Raw genomic sequence first — 10,131 nt, 5'->3', positions numbered from 1 at the left:
AGGAGGTATTGGTATAAATCAGTATGTGGCACCCATTCTGCTATAAAGATAATCAGAGCTAAAACTTGAGTGTATGTGTGTATGCATAGTGTGATAGAGACAGAGAGAAAGGAAGAGAGAATATTCTGATGTGTGTGTGTGTGTGTGTGTGTGTGTGTGTGTGTGTGTGTGTGTGTCTCGCTGTGCACATGTGGAGGTCAAAGGATAACTTGTAGGAGTTAATTCTCTCCTTTTACTATGTGACCCCACCATGGTCACATGGTCAGAGTTACATTGTCAGGCTCGGGGGCAAACACCCACTTCACCACCTCATCAGCCCAATGAGGTCTATACTCCTCAGAGAGTGCAGATGAAAAACTTGTGGATGTTGGTATGGGCATCCAGGTCCAAGTAAATACAAATAGAATGAACATGTTGTCAACCCTCAGAACAAGAGCTTCACCAAACACACTCATGTAATTAATGAGCAAAAACAAAGGATATTTTAAAGAAGTAGGGTTTGGAAATTTCAGGTTGTCTGAGTTTGTTATGAGAGTTTTAGGAGGGAAACCATATCTGGGAATCCCAGCAGACAAAGCTGGGCCACCCATCCCAGCACACCTATGTCTGAAGTGATTAATGGCAGAAACAGAAAGGGAGATTTAATCCATCTGGCCATGGGAAGAACAGATAGGGTTACAAATTACCCTGAATCCATCTTTGGGCAACTGCTTTAGGTTCAGAGGAAGAATTTGAGCTGAGGGCAGGAGGTGTATACAAAGAAGCCAGTCTGGTTAAGGTTTGTCTGGTTAGTGGAGATGGGGTTTAAATGGGAAATGTCCCCATGGGCTCACGAGTTAAAACACATGGTCCTTAGCTGGTAGTGCTGTGTGTAAGGGCTGTGGAGGGAGAGCTTTGCTGGAGGAAGTGGTTACTGAAGGCAGGGCCTCAGGGCTTCACAAGCCAGCTTCTCTTCTGGTCTACTTGCTGCTTCCTCAGTATGGCTGAACGAGACTAGCCAGCTCCTTCTCCTGCCACCATGATGGATTGTATCCACAATAACTGTAAGTCAAAGTAAACCTTACCCCGCCCTTTCTTTTTTGGTCTGAGTATTTTATTACAGTAACAGGAAAATGAGATTCTTGACTGCCTTACTTCTCAATGAAGAACAGAAGTGAGATTCCTTTAGGAAAGACCTACTCTTTGTCAGGAGACTCAATAGTAGGTACTGGGACAGAAGCTGTCAGAGGACATAAAGACACCTTCCTGGGCAGGTGGTGGCTGATGGGCAGAATGGACAGCTGGCACATACATGAGGGAAGCTGTGAATGGCTTTGAAGGGCAGCAGCATCCTTGGGCACTTCTTTCATGATCCTGAGAGCGAGCACTGCTTCCCAGTACCTAGTAAGGATGACATCTGAAAACAGAACTTCTGACTTTTAACACTTTCCTCCTTCATCCTGAAGGACCATGTCCTTGATTTTCCTGTGGCCGTACCATGTCTTCTCTTCACTCACTTGACCCATGCAGAAATGCTAAGGTTCTTATGGCCCCAAGGCCTGACCAAGGCTGCTCCCAGCCAAGCAGGTGGCCTGTGTGAGGGAGGGATGGACTGCACCTGGGGTGATGGGCCTGCACCTGGAGGGATGGGCTTGCACCTGGCCCAGCTGTTGAGAGAATGGAAAGGGCAGAGCTTGGTCTTTCATCCTCAGCTGACAAGTCACAGCAACCCCCCTGAGGATTCAGAGGCAAAGAGACCATCAAAAGGGAGGGGATATTAGCAGCCAGGATGATCAGCAAGCATGAGGAACCATAGCTGAGACCTGGCAGAGCCCAAAGGATCTGCTGCCACATAAATGCTTGTATACCACAAATGAAGAGAGGACACAGTGGCTGAAGTGGGGCCATTAGACCCCAGTCTTTCTGTCTATGCCAATATCCATGATTTTAGATGCTCTGTGAAAGAGTCTGGGGCATAGAGGTAGGTCAGACACTGTATTTTTGACCTCACATCCCTTGACCTCCAGGAGTTATGGGTGCAGATCTCTTGACCTTGACCTTGAGGTCATAAAGGTGGAGATGCCATGATGAGATTGATGTCCCCATAAGAGGGAGAAGAGACCAGGACCTTCCATACCCCAACATTCAGGGACATAGTAAAAGGTGGCCATCTGCAAGCTTGAAGTGAATCCTTACTAGGAACAAAAACCAGCCAGCATCTTGACTTTGGGTTTTGTAGCAATCGAAACTACAAGAAACAAAAATGTTATTTAAGCCATGCAGTTGGTGATTTCCTCTCGTAGCAGTGAAAGCCAGATGAATACTGGGAGTATCCAGCCTTTTCCTGGAAAGTGATGGTCAAATCTGGGCAACTACCTACCATTCCCTAACCAGCACCACCACCACCACCACTCCCCCAATCCCAGACAGCTCTGGTAAACATGGAGATCTGTGTGTGCATTCAAGACCTTGTACCAGTATCCCTATCTCTGGCCTAGGTGGATGTAATTTCTTTCTCTCCTCTCCCATGCTACTCCTGGTATTGAGACTACAATCATGACGTTAGTCAGGGTGAGATACAATTCTGCAGCCATGCACCCATCATTCAGCTGTCCCCAAGGGCAGGACATAATCATACAGTGGTGCACACACATGCATGTTGATTGACTTAATCCTGCTATGATTCCTACCCTGCCTGCCTCAGGAACTTCCCCTCTCCTTCCCATGCCCATGGGGGACATCCTAGCCCAACAGTCTCATTTCCCTATCCCCCAGTGCTCCTGTGTATGGAAGCTTAAGACATTATCAAGTTTCGTGGCTCCTTGGGATTACTGGGGAAGTTTGAAAAGACTGAGTCTAGTCCTTGAGAATTCCGATTTACTTGGTTTGGAGAGTGACTAAAGCATTAAGATTTACAAAAACAAACAAACAAACAACGCCTGCGAATGTTAACTCACAGCTGAATTTGAAAGCCCCTGGGAGTCATGAAGTGAAGGCAGTACCATGACTATGGGCTTTGCCAGTGTCACCATCTTGCTGTTCTATTTGTGCCCTCTGGTGCCAACACACAAGCCTTGGCCTTCAATCTAAGTTTCTTCAGATAAAGAGATGACTCTAGTCAGGCACTGGTGGGAGGCGGGCAAGAAATAGAACCAGGATTAAGTCCTGACCATGCCATTTAAGCAGATGATTGATGTGAGGATGTGAGCTGCTCAGTCTTTCCCGGGCTTCATTTCATAAACAATAAAATAGAAAAACACATATGCCAAATCTGGTAGTTCTTTCTCACAGTTCTGCAGGATGGCTGGACCATATGGCTTAAACTGGTTTGGCTTGGCTTGAAATAGCCTCTCAGCTGTCTGGTATGTGGTTCTTCATTAAGCAGGGGTCAGAGGAAAAGGATGGTTTAGGGGTTTGTACTCTATTATTCCACAGGGGACCCAGGTTTGTTCACCTGAGGGATGGTCAGTGAGTGGGTCTCAATTAGCCTTGTCCCTAAATTTCCACTGGCCAATGCTCATCATGACCAGGACTTGGAGAAATCACCAAAGGGCATGCTCGGCTTCCTGTCATTATGTATACGTCTATGTAAAATAAAATGAGTTTCCATTTGCCTTCTGGCATCAAGGACCGTCTCAGTCTTCTTCTGCACAATTATATGGCTGTTGATAACGATGAAGGCAGTGAGAGTTGTCAAAACAAAATGAACTCACTTGTGTCAATTTTGAACAAAAATAGAGCCAGAAGGCTATACAGGAAGCAATCTCGAGCATGTTTTATCAGTAACAAGAAATGTAGCAAGAGCTATGCCAGCACTGCAACTCTACAGGAAGCTACAGCAAACTTACACCAAAATATTCTAACTACTGTTGGGGATTGGTTCTAATGCTTTGTCTTAATTTGGCTCCCAAAGAAGCCTGCCTTCAGTTTTCTCTGTTTGGGAAATAAAGTTGCCAACAACCAATGGCTGGGCAGAAAGATGGAGGTGGGACTTTTACACTGCACAGGCAGGGAACAGAGAGAGAGGGGAGGAAGAAGAGAATGATGGGGATGAGGAAGCAGAGGGATTAGTTATAAGAGCCACAGGAAAGAAACCAATCAGGACAGTGGCTGTAGGGACCACTCCCCTGATTGGGTCTGGAGTAGCAGAGATGAAATATAGATTTTAAAAGATATTGACTCAGGAAAGTTGGAGGGGAGGATGTATGCTAGCCTTGGGGAGGTTTAGAAGTACCCAGCCATTGAGCTACTCAAGGCATATCAAAATTAGCTGACACACTACGTGTGTGTGTGTGTGTGTGTGTGTGTGTGTGTGTGTGTGTGTGTGTGCTGTCTTTCATTCGAATTCAGAAAGCTCTTGAAGAGCATGCATCGTGACCCACTGGGAGCCAAAATGGATTAACAAATTCACCGCTACAATCTACCCCTGAGTCTTGGACCAAAGCCATCATTACTGATGCTTACAATCAAAAATAATTGTTTCAGAACAACTCAGACAACCTTCCTCAATTTACCTTCAAGAAGTCTTGTCAGCTGGGGAGATCTCTCAGTCAACAAAGTGCTTAGCACACTGTTGACTGTGTTTTGTTCCTAGAACCCACATAAAAATGAAGGCCATGGTGGTGCACACTTGTAATCATAGTGCAGGCAGGTGGAGGCAGACTCATTGGCCAGCCTGGCTTAATCAGCAAACCTGGGGACAGTGAGAGACCCTGTCTTAATGAAGTGCATGGTCCCTGAAGTAGGGGACCTACTGTCCCCCAATATGCATATGCACCTACATATGCACCTACACGCATATGTGTACTTGCACACATGTACACACATGTACACACACACACATGCATGGGCACTCATTCAACTTTTAAAGAAAAGTCCCCCCCCCCTTTGTCTCTCCTAATACCCTCATCTACCGACTCAGAGATTCTGACATGCAGTGTCTATTCCTGATCAAACTTTCTTTGGAGAAAAATCTCTCTGTGGACAGTTACATTGATTATGGTCACAACATATAACACAATACCTAAGACCAGGCAAACTATGAAGAGCAGGGACTTGTTTGGTTCATGGTTCCAGAGGCTGGGAAGTCCAAGAACATGATGCTGGAAAGAGCCTTCCTGGCATCACCCAGACGACAAAAGACAGAAGGGCAAGGCAAGAGGACATGCAATGAGAAGGCCAGGAAGTAGTTTTAGCAATTTACTCTTGTCACAACGAATCCACTCTCTTGTGATGACATCGGCCGCCTCGTGAAGGCAAAGTCCTCCTGACTTAAGCACCTCTTATCAGAATCCACCTCCCAACCCTGTCGTGTTGGCGATGGGTTCCCAGCTTGTGAACTTTCTGGGACGCACTCACACTCTAGCAGTAGGTCCTCATCTGAAGCACCTGTCCAACATTGTTCTGGATTCCTCCTCAGGTACTCACTTCTCCTTCCTTTCCTTCCCAAATGCTTTCCTCTCCTCCCCACCATGCAAAACATCACAACTCTCTTCTGAATGAAATACTTCATCTCCTGTTTGCAAAGTTGAACCACTTAGAGGTGAGGGTGGGAAGAGTCCTCTGTACCTGGGCTGTGCACTTGGAGTTCCCACCCATTCCCAACCTATCCAAAGATGCTCATCAAGTTACCTAATCTGATGCTTTGCCCAAGCAGATGTGTATGAGCCAAGGGTCTTCTCTGTCTTCTTAAACATACACCATTTGCAGGTTCCCCGGGATTTATGGGGCAAGGGCAATCAAGATCAATGGAGGCTGGCCAAACTCCGGGACCTGTGTCTGGTATAGGCTCCAGACAGAGCATATGTTACTGTTCCATTGTGTACATCCATTGTAAGGTGATTGAAATAAGAGACTAAAACAAACAAAAAGAAAACATTCTGGAATCTATTTATACCATCTGTTTTTGTTACCTTCTGTCCCAGCAAACAATCTATAGAGACTTCTTATCTGGAAAATTATAGTGTTTTTCTCTTATGGAGGTAAAGGTAGTTATAGGTGCTTTGAATATGACATACTGGTAGGCTGGGTAGTGGTGGCACATACCTTTAATCCCAGCACTCAGCTCGAGGCCAACCTGGTCTACAGAGTGAGTATCAGGACAGCCAAGGCTACACAGAGAAAAACCAAAACCAAACCAAACCAGAAAACAAAAATAAAATACACTGGTAAGTTACACATGTCATAATATAGACTATCTCCATATGTAGGTAAAATATTAAACTTGTCTAGACAAACACCTTTTTTTTTTTTTTGGTTCTTTTTTTTTTTTCCGGAGCTGGGGACCGAACCCAGGGCCTTGCGCTTCCTAGGCAAGCGCTCTACCACTGAGCTAAATCCCCAACCCCGACAAACACCCTTTAAAGACTAAAAGAAAGCCAATCAGTGAGCAACAAAAAATCCCACAAAACCCATACAATCACCTCTAAAGGCAAGCACACGGGATCTTGTGCAAGAGACAGGAGGAGTGAGTCTCTCCGGTGGGAGCAGGCAGAGGGGTGCTTGACCCAAGCTTTGACAGAATTTTCTTTGAGAAGACAAGTTTTACTTTTTAAAAAGCTAAAGATGTGCAAAGTCATTCACCCTCTCCTCTCAGTTACTGTACCTCCTTCACCCTGTCCTGGATGAGTAGTCCAACATGTGGTTCTGGGTTCTGCCTCAGTGATGGGGGGTCAGAACACCGCCTGGGGAGGTGAGACACCTTTCTCCTTTGGGTGCTGGGCTTGTGGGATGCAGACATGTCAGTCAAGGAGACTAAATGCAGCCTAAGGTAGGGGCCCAGCCCATGTTTCTCTGTGTGAGAAACAGCATGGGCCAGGATGGAGGCTGAGCCCTCTGATGCTGGGAACCTTGAGGAGTTGAGAATGAGTTGTCGGGGGATGGAAGGCGGCTCTGGGGGCCTGAGGTGAGCCAGGGGCGGGGATGTGGTGCGTGGGGGCATGGTGCTCTGGGTGAGTGTTTGGAGTTTGGTGGAGCCTTCTGTCGGAGACTTGGGTGTGGCTCAGTATGATGGCTTCCCCCCCCCCAACAGCAGTCCTTGAGAGAGAAAGACAGCCCATGCTTGTCCAAACTGTTTATTTCACTGCAGAAAAGGACGCATATGACTTACTTAAGACGGAGCAGAGGTTAGATACCGTTTGCAGGAAGGAATGTCTGGGAAGGGAAGCTTATTGGCTAAACCCTCCTGGCCCATCAAGATAGGTCAGTAACATGAACTCTAGGCTCTATGCTATGCCAACAGTTGTCATCATCCTCGTAGTGTGGTGTCATGGCCACATGCTCCAGGACAGGAATCTGGTCGGGAGCTAGTGAACTGTTGTTCTCAGTTAAGAGTGCGGGGTTCTGAACTTTTGCTACTACCTTGCCAATTCTTCTGTCAGGCATGGTCCAGTTCCTCTAGGGCACTATCCGGTGCCCCACAGGCCCCTGCAAACCAGAGGGAGACAGACCTTTCAGCTCCTTAGACTTGCCTGGGCCACGAAACTGCCTTTGTCCAGACACATCAGCTGACTAGAGACTTTGGAGACAAGCAGATGCCCTGCACCGACTCAGATGAGTCCGTGTAATGCTCTTTTCTAGCGTGCCATCGGGAACAGGACCAACAGGACAAGTCTCTGCTGGCTCACGACACACAGGACATGAGAAGAAAAAATAAACGACCCTGCCGATTGGATTGTCCCTCTCAATGCCTGTGACATTTGTGACTTTGGTTTTGCTTGGCTGGGACATGCTCTTGCTTCCCACAAGCTTTGGATCTAGCCCGGGCTCAACACTCTGATCATTACTTCTCTAGCCTCAGAAAACAGGACGCCTGGACTGGGTCCTCAGGACAAGCTGCGGAGTGCAAAGACATTCTTTTCCGTGATTGGTTCTTTGTATCGACAGTGAGTTCCCTGAGAGACTTCTTTTTTTAGGAAACAGGATTTACCCCACAAGATTCAGGACTACATCGATTGTTTCTCAGAATTCCGTACAACTGAAATGAAAACAGAGCCGACATTCAAATTCACTGAGGGGAAAAAATTCTTTTGAGGAGATCCTTCCTCAGAAGCTGAAAAAAAAAAAAAAACAAAAAAGCATCCTTCCCCGAATAAGGCACAAAATGTAAGCATGCCTGGACTTCTGAAGTCTGGGCAGGGGTGTGTATTAGACAGAATTCTAGGATTCAGAAGCTCAAATAAAGTAGCTGAGGAAGGATGAGAGCTTTGTACTGTGGCAAAGTCCAGGCTGGCTCCATTGTTGGCCGTTGCTAGATCCAGGCACTTGGAGGGTGCTGGCTGAGCTCTGTCTTTCCCTCATCCCATTCTGCTTTTCCTCATGCTACACAGGCTCTCCCCATGTGGTGTCAGCATGACCTCCAGCAGCTCCAGGCTTGCACTCTGCCAGCAACATGACCCTCTAAGAATGTGCGCTGCTTTCCCAATAGTCCCACATGCCTCCAGCTCGTCTCTCCTATGAGAGTACTAACCAGCCCCAGTCCTGCTCAGCTTCTGAGGTCAAATGAGATCTGGTACATTCAGGATAGCATGGCTGAAGCCTCAAGCTTCCCCACCTCAGCCTAAGTTGGATTTAGCATCTGTAGAGACACTATCCTGGCAAGTCTGGTTGACGAAGTTTGTTCACCCACACTAGAAACAGGGAAGATGAGACAGACGCAGCAAACTAAATGGACTGAAGCAGCAGAGAGAGGGTTGATGCTTCAAAGGAAAACTAGGTGATCTTATCAGAAAGAAAAAACGGAAAGAGAAACCTTGTGCTGGCGGATTGCACAAAGAATAATCTCCCAAGATCCCAAGCCCATCTGTAGAGCTTTTCGTGTGTCCACCAACTGCGGATGGCCATAGATGTCACTGTCCGCAGGTTGGCCGTGGGCAGTCTGCTATATAGGTAGTTGTCCATCAAGGCAGAGGAGACCAGGACTTGGCTCCTTGGGTGCCCTGTGAAGCAGAGAGGGAAGAAAGAGTGAGCTTGGCAATTTGTTTTTTCATATTTCAGCTTGTTCTGGACGCCACGCGAGCTGTGTGCGCTGGCTCCCGACTAATGAAAACAGAGGAGAGACAGGCTGGAAACCTGGCTGTGTTTCTGCGCACAATTAGGTTTGTTTGTTTAGGTCTCTTTTTATTTGTTTTCAGATGACTCAGATAGGAATAGTGCAGGCCTTTCAAAGCGAAGAGCTCATAAGTGGATTCAGGGGCCAGGGCTTTGCCAAGGGCAGAGAGACTTGGCTCCTAGGGGCGTTTTCCCATCCAGTGGGGTTGGAAGAATGCCGTTCCAAGCCAGATTATTTTTCTTAGCAGACCCCCATCCAGGGTCGTAGCTGGGCCAGGGGTTGCAAACATCCTAAACACATAAAAGTCCCCCAGCAGCACACAGGGCACCTATTGTGCAGATCTGGGCCAGCCTCATCTTGATGGCTTTACCGTCTGCAACCTTCATTCTTTCTGGAAAAGTTTTCATGGGCCTTCCTCCTCCTTACCAGACAAATGCACTCCCTTCCTCATGCTCTGAAATGTGTCTCGAAACCACTTTCAAGATCCTCCAATTCCATTGCCAAGGCACAGTGTCTACAGCCTCCTGGAGAATGTCGGGCTAAGTACACCGGGAGAAGGAGCACACACCTCCCTGAGCTTGTCCACACAGGGGCAGTGAGTCCTGAGGAATGCCGTGCAGCTGTCCAGTTGATCTGGCATTTGGAAACTCAGAAGATGTGGACAGAAGCCTTAGTTCTCCTGGAAGAACAAAACGCAAGCCAGGTGTCAGGAAGAACACAACAGTCTTCTCTTTCAGAGCTGGAGTGGTCTGTCCAGAGCCCTTCCCCGACATGATGAGTCAACAGCGGCATGGGCCTGGCTGTTTTCAGTTTTCAGATACTAGGAATTTTTGTCCAAATGCGAGTAGTTTTTTTTTTTTTTTCTACTTGGGGAAGCTGGTGCCTCGACCTAGCTGGGGCCATCTCCTCTGCCCCACTACTCCCAAGAAGTAAAGGGCAACAGGCTAATGTGCTGGCCAGGGAAACACACGCATTAGTCCCAACCAAGACAAGTTCACCAACCTGCCATTTTAAAACGTTTACCTTCTGAGAATCTGTCCATAAACTCATCAGCATTGAAGACTCTCCATCTGTAGTATTACAAGTTGTAGTCAAAAGTATCC

Source organism: Rattus norvegicus, chromosome 14, assembly GCF_036323735.1.
Source record: "Rattus norvegicus strain BN/NHsdMcwi chromosome 14, GRCr8, whole genome shotgun sequence".
Lineage (NCBI taxonomy): Eukaryota > Metazoa > Chordata > Mammalia > Rodentia > Muridae > Rattus > Rattus norvegicus.
This window is presented reverse-complemented; position numbering follows the sequence as displayed.